Source organism: Chelmon rostratus, chromosome 6, assembly GCF_017976325.1.
Source record: "Chelmon rostratus isolate fCheRos1 chromosome 6, fCheRos1.pri, whole genome shotgun sequence".
NCBI lineage: Eukaryota > Metazoa > Chordata > Actinopteri > Chaetodontiformes > Chaetodontidae > Chelmon > Chelmon rostratus.
The window spans coordinates 16,971,542-16,986,445 of record NC_055663.1 but is presented as its reverse complement, the minus strand read 5'-3'; positions in this window follow the sequence as shown (position 1 = coordinate 16,986,445).

The window sequence follows — 14,904 nt, the reverse complement described above, 5'->3', positions numbered from 1 at the left end:
GTATCTTATCTTGAGGGCCCTGTTGAAATGTTTTGAGTAGAGATGAATTGTCTGACCTCACTATTATGGAGTGTGGATATATTTCAAGCAAACATGTTTTAGTTTGTGTCTGTTCTTGACTAATAATTCATATATAATAATGAGTTTTTTTAATAGAGGTGCGGTTGCGTTGCAAGCAAATGATTTGCGCTGCGATTAGGTTCTCGTAGTGGTTGAAATATGTTTGCTGCAACATCAGTGTTAGATTTGCACCAAGAGTCTTGACTCTGTGTTCTGATTTAACTGTAACTACGTGAATTTGAATACTAGTGGGACAAACGTAATCAAACAAAGCTACATTTAGCTATACAGGATGTGGGCACAGACCAGCAAAGCGATGGCCTGCTGTTGAGACAGCATTTCTGCAGGGACCCTGGAGGATAGGCCTCCACTACAGCTAAGTCTACTATTTCCAAATTAATTAAAGCAAGTCAGCATTTTTAAACGTTCGGCTCAATTTTTCCTCTCACTTCCAGCATAATTGCAGTTTTCAGCCATGTGACCGAGGGACCATTCGCAGGTATAATGAATGGGATAAGGTGGTGATCAACATGGACTCTTTTCCTAACTAAACTTGCTTAATGAGAGAGAGGTCAGCTGTACTCTTCAATGATTACGATATGTCACATAACATCCATAACGTGTAATATCTTTAGAAAACGTCATTGCACATCATTATTTGCTAACACTGTGTTAACAACTCCAGCTTGTTTGATTTATCCAGCTGTCACCTGTTACTGGAAAATGTTGCAGTGTGACTATGCAGAAAAATGGCTTTAAAAATTCACTATGGGATTTGTTGTGTGTTTCTATAGTAACAAGGCCCAGGGTGCCTGGTGCTAAAGCAGAGTCTTGAATGCAATGAAAATTTCATTGACATGTGCAATGACAATAAAGACTCTTGAATCTTGAATCTTGAATCTTACAAAGAGTACTCATCGTGTTTATACGCATCCAGAGCAGAGGTTGTTAGGGAGAAACGTTCTTGGGTGGTCCAGGCCACAAAGAATAAGATATGTAGAAGTAACAAGTGAGCAGTGTATTGCTGTCACATACTGAGGGAAATATAAATTGATTAACTAGTTGGCAGCTTTGAGAATCTAGTCTGTACTCAAAGACCATTGGACTGCAGATGTTAAGGTGACCAAAATCTCTTTTTCCAGTGAATGCAGTTTCATATCCAGATAACAATACTTGTCATGATATAGCACATTTTCTGTAAATTGAAGCAATAAATAGTGTGTAGAAAGTGACCACATGGAAAGCCCTATTTTTTTATTACATCATCAGTTATATACTGATTACATTTTACTCTTTTTCTTCTTTTAGTGGAAGCTGAGGTTAGTGGTGTTTGAGGCTATTATGGGGGTCTGCAGGTTTTCTGGTCTGCGTCAGACTTTTCATACCTGAACCACGTCCATGTGACAGAAGTAGCCAGTCTTTTAGCTGCGAGCTCCCTGCTTTGTCTTGGCCGGTCAGAGTCCTACTCCTGTTCAGAAATAACCCGTCCTGTGTCACATTTGCGCTCCTCCATGTTTGCTTGTCTTGCCTTCATGCAAACATCCTTCCGTCATCCGTGTCCTGCAGAAGAGCACAAAGCGTTGTCCAAGTGGTGAAAAGGACTGTCGTAAAGAGTGTGATCATACAATGAAGTAAACAATAGAGCATATGAAACTACAAACGTTTTTCTATCGTCACACAGCATGTACCATCATATTGCCCAGTCCTGTGTGGGATATGGGACATGACCCCCTTATGGGGTCATCAACATGTGCAATTACTTTGCAAGGATGAAGTATCAAGCACATTTATGTCACAGTAGTAATGATGGATCAGTTGGCTTTAAGTTTTCCACTCTCCAAAATAACACTTAAAGGGGGTCTGCTTATAATTTGTCCATTAAAATTAAATAAAACATGAGTTTGTTGTTTGATATCTTCTGATGAACACGACTTGTATTGTCACAACCTATTAAAAAATGAAGGCATTCTGATTTACAGCACAACTACTGTATAAATTGGTAGTATTGAGTTCATGTTATTTAGAGTGAGTTTCGGGTTAGTTAAGGTAATAGAAAAATGTTGGTCATGTTTATTGTTACTGTGAAAATATTAAGTAATTGAATACTGTCTAATTGAGCTCCTGTGGTCCATATTTGATATGTACAGCATCACATACATCAAGATACTGAACTACTGATCCAATAACAGTGAACTTGCCACGGCGTCAGGTTCACTGAGGACACTTGTCTAAAAGAGCAGCACGCTACTAATAACTCAGTGAAGAGTTTCCATATTATTTAGGCAAAATAGAATTTTGACACTTGACTGAGCTATCACGCAACCTTTAGTGCATCCATTGTCAAAATGCCCAGAATCTTTCAAAATCAAAGTCTGATCAACCCCTCCGCCAACAGGAACCTCTTTGAAGCATCTTTTTAATTTACTGTCAGAAAATCCTGCCGGTAACTGTCAGAGCACGCATCTCACATCAGTGAGTGACGAGAAAAAGCAAAACTTATAATTACTCTTTCTGTCACTTTTTTATGATAAATGTTTAAGTTACCATCCACACAAAACAATAAATATCGTGCATAAAAGCTGCTATTTTCCCACTCTGGCTTTTAGCCCTCTGAAGAATTTATTCACCATTACAGCCAAACAGTGTAACTACAAAAATACTTTTCCTTGTCTTTTAAAAAGATGAAATATTTTCTCTGCTATGTAATTCTCTTCTCTGTATTTCGAGAGATACTGACCTAAAAAGGTTGATCAAAGACTGTTGGAACTCTACAGCCTGCAGCAACCAATAAATTGGTCCATTCGATGTTTTGCACTGACAAATTATTCTCCAGAGTACTAACATTCTTGGTAGCAACTCAATTAGCAAGAGACAGATGTAGCAAGAATTCACATTTATGTTTCATAGACCTTTCAATATTTTATTATTTCAGTGCATGTTGGCATGGACCCTTTTTATGTCACAGAAATGGTAACTATTTGCTAATTCTCACATAAAGTGATAGTTGTTTTGGTGCGTATTGCAGATTTGTGGGGAAACTACACTCCCTTTAGGCTTTTACACAACGTTGGAATGGCCTTGAGCGTCCATATGCTTTAAAGTGGCTGTTAAAAGCCAATATTTCGTATTATCACTGAGGGGCAACTGTTCCCGCTCACTGTCAATGTAAAGAGAAATGTCGACAAAGGAAAGTGGAAAAATCATACCTAGGAGAAAAATCACTTATTAATGCAACCCTTTGTGAAGTTTATATATTTAAACTTTATGAGTACAGTTCATTTCCGTCTATCATGTGACATGATGGTTGTCTTGTTGATAACTGACTAAAAGAGGCCAAAAACCCTCTCATTGTTGCCAGTAGTTTGAGAGAATAGTCTCATTGAAATTAGTCCGGTAGTTAGAATAGACTGTGCAAAAAGGGCTCATTCATTAACTATCTCTCAGCGCACTGAAATCACAAAAAGACTTGCCATCTACCTGATCTTCTTTGCACAAGGGAACGTAGACTGTCATTAATATGTATGGGTCCCTCTTGTCTATGTTTGGGCGTTTGGTATTAACCCGCAGAAACACTGGTGACCTTTTGCACGAAACCATATGGTTAACAGTGAGCGATCTCCCTGCTGTTCAAGCATCATTTACCTCAGAAAGACATGAAAACAGGGAGCTTCACGGTGCGACTCAGTGAAGATGGGCGAAAGCATTAAAGAAAGTATTTCAGTTCATTGACTGAAGAAATTGAGCTTTAGATGAACTCTAACTTATATATTTTTTTTATTCATTAACATAATATGTAGCTCTTGTGCATGGTGGACATTAATTCTTCAGTGCATTGTACTTGTGTACTTATAGATTACAGAGCATCAACAACATAAATATATGATTATACTCACGTTTTGAAAATCAAACATTAGGGATTACTGCCGTATGTCACAGGAGCTGAATCCAGCGAGGTGTGACGTGCTGATACAGCATCTCTACAGATACAAATAAAACCAGCACTTTTGGCGGCAGCGACAAAGCACATGGTGCTCTTTCTGTTATGCAAATATGAAACGGAACCAGAGCACAATAACAGCTTTATAGTCTCACTGTACATTTGCTCAGAACATCTGAGAATACCAGGCTGCATAATTAGCTGCCAATGAAATGCTCCCTCGAGTCAGTCTCGTGCTTTATTAACAAAGTAATGCAGTTATTTTTAATTGGCCATTTCATTGTAAACCAAATTAGATAAAATGACACGGGCACATTTCTGAAGAATAGGATAATGTGTTGTCTTCTTCACCTTTGTGTTTCTAACGATCTACGCACTAGTGATGATGGTCTATTTTTGTCTGCATGTGTATGTTATATGAGTGTGTCAGTGTAACGGTTACTGACGAAAGCTCACTGGTGTTTTACATGATATTACATGTATATACTTGCACATATTTCATGATGTGTGTAGGAAGGAGCTGCATATATCTACATACAGACACACATGCAGTATATACATACAATATATGAATACATATATATACATAGAGTAGTGAAAATACTGTGGTTTGCGAATATATAGATGCTAGCGCAGTAATATTTTACATAGTGTTCAGATAGAGCTACATTGGATATATTCTGCTTGTGTATTTTATACAGTTTTAGCTGCCTGCAACACAGTTAAGTCACTGAGTGGCATTCAGAAATGATGTAGGGCTACATCAGTTGCAGAAACGTAGTTGCAGTGCTCATCACAGTCTGAGATGGAGTTGAAACTGTGTAATAATTTAGATCAAAGTAAAAGTTAAAACACTGAAAGCAGGAGGTGCCCTTTGTGGCACCACATGGAAATTTCTTGCAGCATAGCTTAAAGAAGACAACCAGGGGCTTGACGAGCAGTTGTGAGGACATCAAACAGCTCTGTCTCCTACTGAAGAAATACTTGAGGATTTTCTGTTAGCGAGCCTGTCTTTTTGCTGGCAGAGATTTCAGAGTCGGCGTTGCACTTAGCAGCAGGGAGGCACCAGTGGAGAACTATACCTGGATAGCTTTCCTAACCGCAGACCTCTCCCAGAATGGATCATTAGCATTGTGCCAAAGATGGATGGCAACTTTCTGCACGACTTGCCGGCCGCCAGTGTAAGAGCAGGGCGCCGGCTTTCCTCTGGTCCCTTGGCCTGCCTGCTGACCTGCTCCTGGGTCTTAGTTAACATTCAGAGGGCCCTGACCTGAAAAGCAGGTTTGGCAGCAGAACCAAGGTCCCATCCTCCCCAAAGAAATTAGAGGTGGTAATCTTTCAGGAACAACTTGCTAACCTTCCCGGACCATGTAAATGTAACAGATGCAGCTGATTGCCCTGCTTCTGTTTTGCAGCCCCTCAGTGGCTCCCTGTCACTGGCCGTTGCAGGTCGCGTCCAATTTGTGTGTGTGTTGACAGCTCAGAAGTGACAAATGATGGCTAGAGCTAAAAGAAGGTTACATTTAAACACAGCACAGGTCAACGGGGTAGATGGCTGAATGCTAAATCAATGTCAGGGAAACTAATGATACAACATTATAAGACAACAGGGCACGGTAAAAGATGAAGTGCAGGATGTCATGCTGATGCTATAATCAACCAATGTCTCTTTCAACCACACATTCATCTTGATTTTGCATAGACATTCACATATTCTAGTGATGGCTGAATGGAAACACTGAGGAATCCCACACAATAGCTGTTTATGCTGCCGGATCCTTTTGTGTGGCACGAGAATATCATGACATTATGGTTGCTGGCTACGTTATTAGAGTGATGCTGGAAATATAATGACCATTTCCAGCTCTCCCCCCTGCAATACTGTTGGGACTGTTCCAGTTCCGCTGTAATTAAAACGCAAAATACACTTTGTTAAGCGTTGGAAACAAATATTTTATTCGCTATGTCTAAGATCTGTTGCACCTGCTGTAGCAATTTCAAAAACACACAGGAAGTGTGAATAACAAACACAGAGAGAGCCTGGGAACCGAAGCACGAGTTGTGGCATCTTGACAAGTCTTTAAGTAATTCTTACAAGAACAAACACCCCTAGGCTCACTTGCTTCATTGCTTAAGTCAAAACAGAGAGTGCATACAGCCACTAGGCTGCCACTGAAATCAGAGGAATAGTGCCCACTCTGTTAATAAGAAAAGTGAAGTTATTAAATGGTCATCACTGAGGAAAAAATGGGCTTTTGTGCTGTTGGAAAGGCTGTAAACTCAATGTGAACACGGTCAGATTGACATCAATATACAAAAGCATGAATTTGTAATTATCTAGATTTTTTCTAGATGATTGTGAGCTCGCCATTTCTTTTACAGTTACCTTTACATTATAGGAATACACACCAAAAATGTTATTTCAGTATATCCAGGATTTTTTTTTTTTTTTTTTTTTTTGTTACAAGGAAAAGACAGCATGGCAGCTAATAATAACCATTAGTACAACCTAACTCCATGTAGCTGGAGGTTATGTGGACACGGAGTGTCCAGGAAGCTCAAGGACGGCTCACACTCCCAGATTAAACAACATTCACTCTTTGTCAAATGCCCGGCTCCCAAAACTGCCATGCCAGAGGAAAATGAGCCCCCACACGACCCTCGCTGTGGATGACAGGATAAAACGCAAGACAGTTGTGCCTGAAGGAGACCCAGGATAACGAAATAATCTTTAATCTCTGTCCCTTCCAGGCACTTTCAACACCTGTTATTCTTGATGGCACTCTGAGAGGGGGCAGCTCGCAGATTCATTTTAAGCCTGGTAATTATTACACTAATTATTCACTTCGGTGTGGGGTGATTACCAGTCCTCGTTCAGGTGAATACTCGTCCGCCTGCACACCAGCTGAGGCCAGAGCAGCTCGGTGGAACAGTTGTTCCACTCCTTTTTCCCTTGCAGATATTTGACCTCTTGTCATGTTTGCAATCTGTACTTTGGGGGAGGGGAGGGAGAAAAACAGCCAGAAACTTTTAATTGCTCAACAGAAGCAGGAGTGAAAAGCACAGGTTTGGCCATCTGTTCAGCCCACACCATCTCCTTAGCAAAGAAACTTCCCATTTAAACAGGTTGCATGGTTTCTGCTATCCAGCGTGATGGATCTATTGGGAGTTGTTGCTATGCCGTCCGACGTAACGATGAGACATTATTTCCCTTAAATTAATGAGTACCCATAGTATTTCTTCTCCCCCTCATCAATAATGAAAGCATCCAGATATATTCTTTTCATTTAATGGGCTGCATTTATAATCAGACCTCGGGGGTCTGAAAGCCTTTAAGACAAATATTTCTGCTCTTTGACTAGATTTAATTCAATTAGTAGAAATACAACATCAAATACTATGCCTCCATTAACAGATCTTTCATGTTAAAAATGAGTATCATGAATATTGCATCTGTGGTCATATGAAAACAATTATTCTCTGATGCTGTGGAGATACAAAAAAAACTGCATGAGTAATTTCCCTGTGTGTTGAGTTTCGGATCAGGCAGAAATATCAGATGACCCTTTAAGTTTTGGTGGGAAATGCTTTACGTCCAGGTCACTTTCTCGCCAATCATCATGACTTAAAGAAGAAGGTTGGTGATATTCTTCATTATTGTTCAACAAATCCCTGAAATGACCAAAACCAACACTATATCAGTTCACCTCTTAGTACATCCTTATCCTGTCTGCGGCCCACAGTGCCCTCCCATTCATTGCTAATGGAGAAGCAAATGTTAAAAATGGACGCATTTAATTACTTTCATTTTTTAAAAAGGCAAAATAATTCACTAACACAGCTGGGCACTGTGGTTGTAGCAAACGTCACTCCGTCAGAAGTAAATAGTGTTTTTGCAGGCGACTATTTTCAGCGGCAGATTTGTTGTGGATTGACTCAAATAAAGCTGCAGTTCCAATGATCATCGTAATAAAGGAACAGTTTAGCCTTTGCAACAATGAGTTTAACGGATGCACTTTTAAAAACTTTTTAAATCGAGGGAAATCAGGCTCTGGCTACACAGTTAATACTTGTTAGCAGGATAAATCCATTGTTGGTTTTCGTCTTTTTATGGAATTTGTTGACAATGAGAAAACAGTGCACCGTGAATTAGAGCATAAAACATACACAGGTAAAAGAAAGTCAAGTGTGAGGAAGGGAATGTTCAGAACATATGACTTTGCATCCTAAATAATATCTTCAAATCCTTTATCAGAATACTGTGACATTCTATGTTGCTCCAACACTTATAAATAAAGAAATACAGGATATCGGTACTTGTTAGTATGCACACTAAATATTTGCAGACACACAACCCACCTACTGCTAACCTTGAGGAAACTCACTGACCAGAGAAAATCTTTCTAAAGTTAGAAAAACCGGTGAAAAGAAATGTAATTCTTTGCGAGGCCTCCTAAAGGTCAGGTTTCACTGTCTCTGGAAGCACCGCTGAAATATAAATGCCCCATAACACCGTGCCTGCTGATTGCTTTGCTCTCTAGGCAATGTCAATTTTGTGAAAGCACTCGCAGATTATGTCGGCAGGACGTCAAGGGCCCTTGTAGAAGCTGCTATCTTGTCTTAGCGAAGGGTCCGAAAGCCCTTGTCTATTACTGGAGACACCCCAAGGACAGATGTTTTAGGCTTAGGGGGGTGATGGAGAATAATAGCACATTAGATTCCTAATGTCTCTCGGACGCGGGACTCGGGGGAGACAGAACTCCTGGGTAATCCAAATTCATCTCTCGCTTTCTCTCCCTCATTTCCTCCCGTTTCTTCTTTTTCCTTTGCTCTAACCAGAGTTGGGTCCTCTCCGCCTCTTGAGGTGCCGAGTCTTAGCCCGAAGCGACGAGCGGCACAGTCCATTCATCAAAAGCGTGACCCTCTCCGTTGAGGGACAGGATGCTATGGACTAATGAACTCAGTGCACGGTGTGAACGTATATGTGTGTCATATCTCTGTACACAGGGGAGGGAATCTTTACTTATTACAGGCTTTCACAACACATAAAGCACCCCCCCACCGTGTTTCAGTGCAAAGAGAAGAGCCCACCTCTGTCTGCTGTGCTTGTCCTTGCGTTGGGTGTGAAATTATTCCACTAAGAGCAAAACTGAAAGGCTTAATATCAGTTAATACTGGTGCTGGTGAAAAAGCACCTGCAGGGACTTAAGTTTTGTCATTCAATCTTTTGACAACTTCTTTCCTGCGAGGCCTTTCAGCCTGATAAATACATGGCCATAAAGCTAATATGTAATGAACAGCACTGTGGTCGCATTCGCCTCTGGAGGTTTTTATTGCCATACATCATATGTAAATTGGGGATAAAGGGATTTTTCATTTTTTTGTCCCAGCATGAATGTTCAGGGTACTCGACACATGCTAGTGATATGAAATCCCTGCCCCCACCCCCCTCACCACCAGCGTGGAGCCCCCACCCCCATATCCAACCCCAGGCCAAGGGTACACCTTGATGAGTGAAGAGGGAGGCTAATTCAGTCCTCAGGCTTAATTAATCCTATGTCTTATTTGATGAATGACTCCCAAATTGTGCTGTAATAGTGGTATTTTTTGTGGCGGGGGGCTTGCAGAGCGGCGTGTTGACACGAAGCTAGGAGAAAGTCAAAGTCGGGACTTCCGAGAGTCTGGACTTGGGGCTTTGTTTGCAAAGTTGTTGTCCTCTGCGGACAGTTTAAGCCCCGTCCTCTGACGTCAGGCCGGCTGCAGAGTGATGGTGCGCTGCAGGGAACGTGTGTTTATGGATTTCTCCTCGCTAAGATCGCTATAGGAGTCCACCGCCTCTGTCTCACGCTGGGTTCGTCGGTTTTGACAAACATGATTTGTTGTCTGTAAATACCCACAGTGCCCGGCGACGTTCTTTCTGCTTTACATGAACATCTGCCTCAGGGTGGCAACACATTAGGATGATAAATCCCATGTTTGACTTTCTAATGAGAGGTGCCTAAACTATTGAAAACCAACAGTTTTTCTTTGTAATGAAAGTGAGACTAAATTGTTCAGTCATTTGGCCGAGGTTATGGCTGAATGTGTGAGGTACCTGAGATATGGCTCATCTGACGTGAAAGCAAATATAGAACTTGATTGAACAGTTTTACTGTTCCAGGTGGACTCCCAGCACAACTGTAATATAATATAATTATTGTGATATGTACTCTGTTTCCTTCTGTGTTGTAAAGGTGCCTTCAGACCATATGATACCAGTCGGCCCACAGATTCAGGACTCCTGCTTTTGCCCCGTTTAATATGAATCCTTTTGTCACAAAGGCTTCTGCTTTAAGTATGCATTGTCCTAACAGAGGTAGCACTTAAAACTAACGATGTCATAAATTTTTCTGGCTAATGTGGCAGGCATAAAAGGAGCTTTGGCGGGCGGGGTGAGGGTCTGGTGATTTGAGAGGATAGGATGATGAGATTCGGTGGCCTAGCCCAAGCAATGAACTTGATTAAACTAATCTCATCTCTATCAAAGCATCACTCTGATCCCCCTTGTCCCATTATTCATGGCAATGGGATAATTACACTGAGATGCAAGGGGCCAGGCAGATAGCACTGTGACACGGGCCCTCAGACCCTGGGCTATGCCGCCACTACTATGTGGCCTGTTCATTTTAAACACAGATTAATTATGGTCAATGGGATGGTTCACATCTGTCACTGTGAGTGAGAAAAATGGAAATGATTGCCCTCGAGATGACAAAGGATGTATATTAAGTCATCTGCTGGTTGGAGGTTCAATAGAGATGAATACAATCAGCATTTTAATTTTGACATCAACACTGTGAGTGTCAGGAAAAGGTGGAAAAACAGCAGCAGCTGTGATTATATCAACGTTTACAGCCATTGTACCAGAAGACTCACACGCCCTGTCTCCTAAAACAAAGCATACAGAGATAATGACAACCAGCCCTAATATTTTCTGCCTTTCCACAGCTGAACATACAGAACGTGTGTGTATCACGTGCACTGCTTTTGTTACGAGGTTAGATGATAATGCCAGATGTAAGTTTATGTATTTTTGGTCAAATAAAGTGACCGTTCATCATATTTCCCATTTGGTTTAGATATGAAATGAAGCATTCCATGTATTACGATAATATTCCTGTTGCAACTTGTGTTTACAGTATGTAAAACTGTAAGTCCTGCATTGAAAAGACCAGCGTTTACTCGCTTTTATTAGATTTCAAGCTTTATTGGGGGTGATTTTTGACCCCTAGCATGCAGAACGATACTGTAATATCTCTGTTTATGCTGCTAAAGCATGCTTCAACATATTAAACAAAAGTCCTGTGATTCTACTTGCAAATATTTCCCTTTTCACTTAAAATGTTTTTTAATTAATAACACATAAATAATTGAGTAATGCAATATTTATGTAATCAACTCAGAGGTGTTTGTGGTACAGCGCCAACGCCTGCACAGATCAGTAGTTTATACTGTGTGCAATCTTTTCAGGCACTTACATTCGCTTCCTCTGAGTGCCTTTTTTATTTATGGCGGCTGTAATAAAAAAAATAAAATAAAAAAAACAAGTCAGGCCTTTTCCTTTAGCTCAAAATAAATATCACCCCAAGCAGCTTAATTGCGCCAAGTGTGTTTTAACAGGTTTTGTGTCTTTATTTTAATTTTTGTTTGGATGGCTGCGTCAAATGCGTGAGCAATTAATTTTTGCTCAGCAAAGCAGTAAGAGGTGATTTCAGCACTGGTCTGTCGGCTTGTAGGGTCCCCCCAGTACACACACACGCACACACACACACACACGGGGTCCCGCATACACACCCCGAGGGACTACTGGGGGACAACAGGGAGTGATGAACAGTCACGAGCAATAGACACCCAGCCAGTGTAATTATCTCCTGGAGTGGTGTATGCAGTCAGTATCTGTGCTCCGCCGCGGTCAGAGCTGTGTGGCCCTCAGTGCTCGTCTGCAGGTTGTTTTTACCACAACAATGATTGGGCTTCTTCTGCCTAGAGCCCCAAGGATGTTTTTCTCCAGTTCAGCCTTTCAACTCTGTCCCCGAGGACTAACATCAAGTCACTGACAACTGACCATACCACTTGAAACTAACAAGATTATTTGGTTGCACAGTGCACTAGCTTTCATTTTCTGCCTTTCTTATTTTTGAAGTGTTCGTTACCTGAGAAGACATTGTTCTCTTGTTAGTTTGTGCTTGGAATACAGATCAAAACCTGCTCCACAACAATATGCGACTGTAAAATAAAGGTTTATTATAATACGCAGGCCGTGCCCAGATGTGCGCAGACATGTTTATTTTCTTCTTCAGGGGTTTATACATTGAATTAAAAGTGCATATTAATTAACACCCCACTCTTTGTGCTGTAATTCTTTAGTTTTGGACTTGGTCCAACCCAGTAAACATGCTCTCAGATGCAAATGTTTATTGCTGTGTTGTTTGTAATAGTCACCTTTCATTGAACCAGCATTTTACATGCTCTGACACAACAGTTATAGATTGCAAATTAGGAATATTTTAACTTTAAATACAGGAAGTGAAACGAAAGGAAAACTAAACTTTTGACACAACCTTTGTCTTATTATTTTTTTTGGTCTTATTATTAACATTCAACATCAGTTGCTGAGGTCTGGACACGTGAGAGTCGGCAACTTGAGTAGGTTTTAAAAAGTTTTTCCATTTTATCCAAAAATATTCAGTGTATTAATTAAAATGTTCCATTCTTTTTAACGTACAAACCAATTAATGGACATTTTGGTGTGTTTACAGTTGCTTTGCTTTCACTGTTGGAGCTCTGCCACACTGTATAAAATGGTTTGTCTGTGTTTCCCAAAAACAGAGTGAGAGAAAAGGTCACGCTCCAGTATGTGTTTCCTCTTATGAATATAAAATTATTTTCGGACAAAGGAATTACAAAACTTTAGCAATATCCCCAAAAAAGCACACAATTCATGAGATGTTGTATATTCTTGGATTATTCAACGCTGATCCACAGTTTTCCTTTTCACAGTTTAGATTAGGCCGTGGTAAACAGAGTTGTTTGTTTAACCCCTGGCCTTTATTCATGTTAGCGTTGATATAATCCACCATTAAAGGGCCAGTGTGTAGGATTTAGTGTCATCTAGTGGTGAGGTTGCAGATTGCAGCCAACTGAATACCCCTCACCTCACCCCTCATCCGACCGTGTAGGAGAAGCTACCGTGGCTGTGAAAAACGTAAAAAAATGTGAAAGGCTCCCTCTAGAGCCGGTGTTCAGTTTGTCCGTTCTGGGCTACTGTAGAAACATGGTGGTGCAACATGGTGGGCTTCATGGAGGAGGATCCACTCTCCTCGTAGATATAAAGAGTTCACTCTAGGGCAGGCATCTCAAACCGGTTCCATAAAGGGCCGCGTGGCTGCAAGTTTTCATTCCAACCAAGGAGGAACACACCAGGCTGGAATCAATTAATCAGCTGATCTCAGTCTTCAGCTGATAACTAAGTGATCCCTTGATGTTGATTGGTTGGCCTGATGTGCTCCTCCTGGGTTGGAATGAAAACCTGCAGCCACACGGCCCTTTATGGAACCGGTTTGAGATGCCTGCTCTAGGGTAACAAACACATATGATTCTTATTTTCAGGTGATTATACATTAATAAAAACACTCTTATGAAAATTATATACCATTTCTGACAACAGATCTCTTCAATCTGACACACTGTACCTTTAACTTCGGTGAAGACTAACATGAGGACTGACACATTGTGTTTGTTGTGATTTGACTTAGGACTTAGCACTGAGACTTGACAAGGTCGTCCCACCCTTAGTTGATAATTAACTGAAGCTGAAGTTATTGATAGATAAAGATTAGATGACATTTAAACAAGTTCAAAACATTAGGAGTGTGTAGTGCATTGCACAGATACAGGACGTGTGTGTGTCTGACCCGCATGTGGACCTGATGTGCATCAGTGTTTTGTTTATACTGAGATGAGGCATGTGACCTGGCAGTGTGACTACGGAACCAAATTAAGTGATAAGTCATGTAGAGAAACAGATGGAGTGTTTTTGTGGTTGTTTATTAAATGAAAGACATTTGTTGTTTTTTTTTTGTCCTTATTGCACAGCTGTTTCTAGTGGAGTGCATGTGTCCTCTACAACAATATTAAGTTCAATGTTGTACTTAATATCTAAACAGTAGATGTATTCTATTACTATATATCAAAACTGTGACACCAAAACTCATGTTGTGAAACAGAAGATTTCCTCAATTGCATACAATCACTATAAGAAAGGTCATTTCATGGTATGTTAGTATATGAAAATGTGATACAGCAACAGGTGTGGGCAGTAGATTTCATGTCCCTCTGATGAAAGACCTTTATATACATGTACTCAGTGCAGTGGTTAAAATTTTACTTGATTACATTTATTTCAGTACTTTTGCTTTACAGGTTCAGATTTAAGGTACAAAACAGATGATCATCAGATACAATATGATGGATTTTTAGATGAAATTAACTGACAATGTACAAATAGTTTAGTCCTCCTGGACCAGCTACAGCATTAAAAGTTTAGTTTAAATGTTAAGGCATTAAGAATAACAATCTATATGTTTATAGAACGCTCTGGATGGTGTGTGAGTGAGTGATTTTATGTTTGATACCCAAAGTGTATTTTCAGACAAAACTTCTGTTCATTTCCTCAAGTAAAATTTTGAATGCTGGGCCTTCACTTGTAACACAGTGCTCTTAGACTGTGGTATTACTACTTTTACTTCTTTCACTGCCTCTAAGATATGATTCATGCTTTAAAAATGGACCCTCCGACACTAAATCCTCGACTTTGTGTCGTACAGCATTCAATTTCACGTAATGTTTCATAGAAAAACAACAAACTC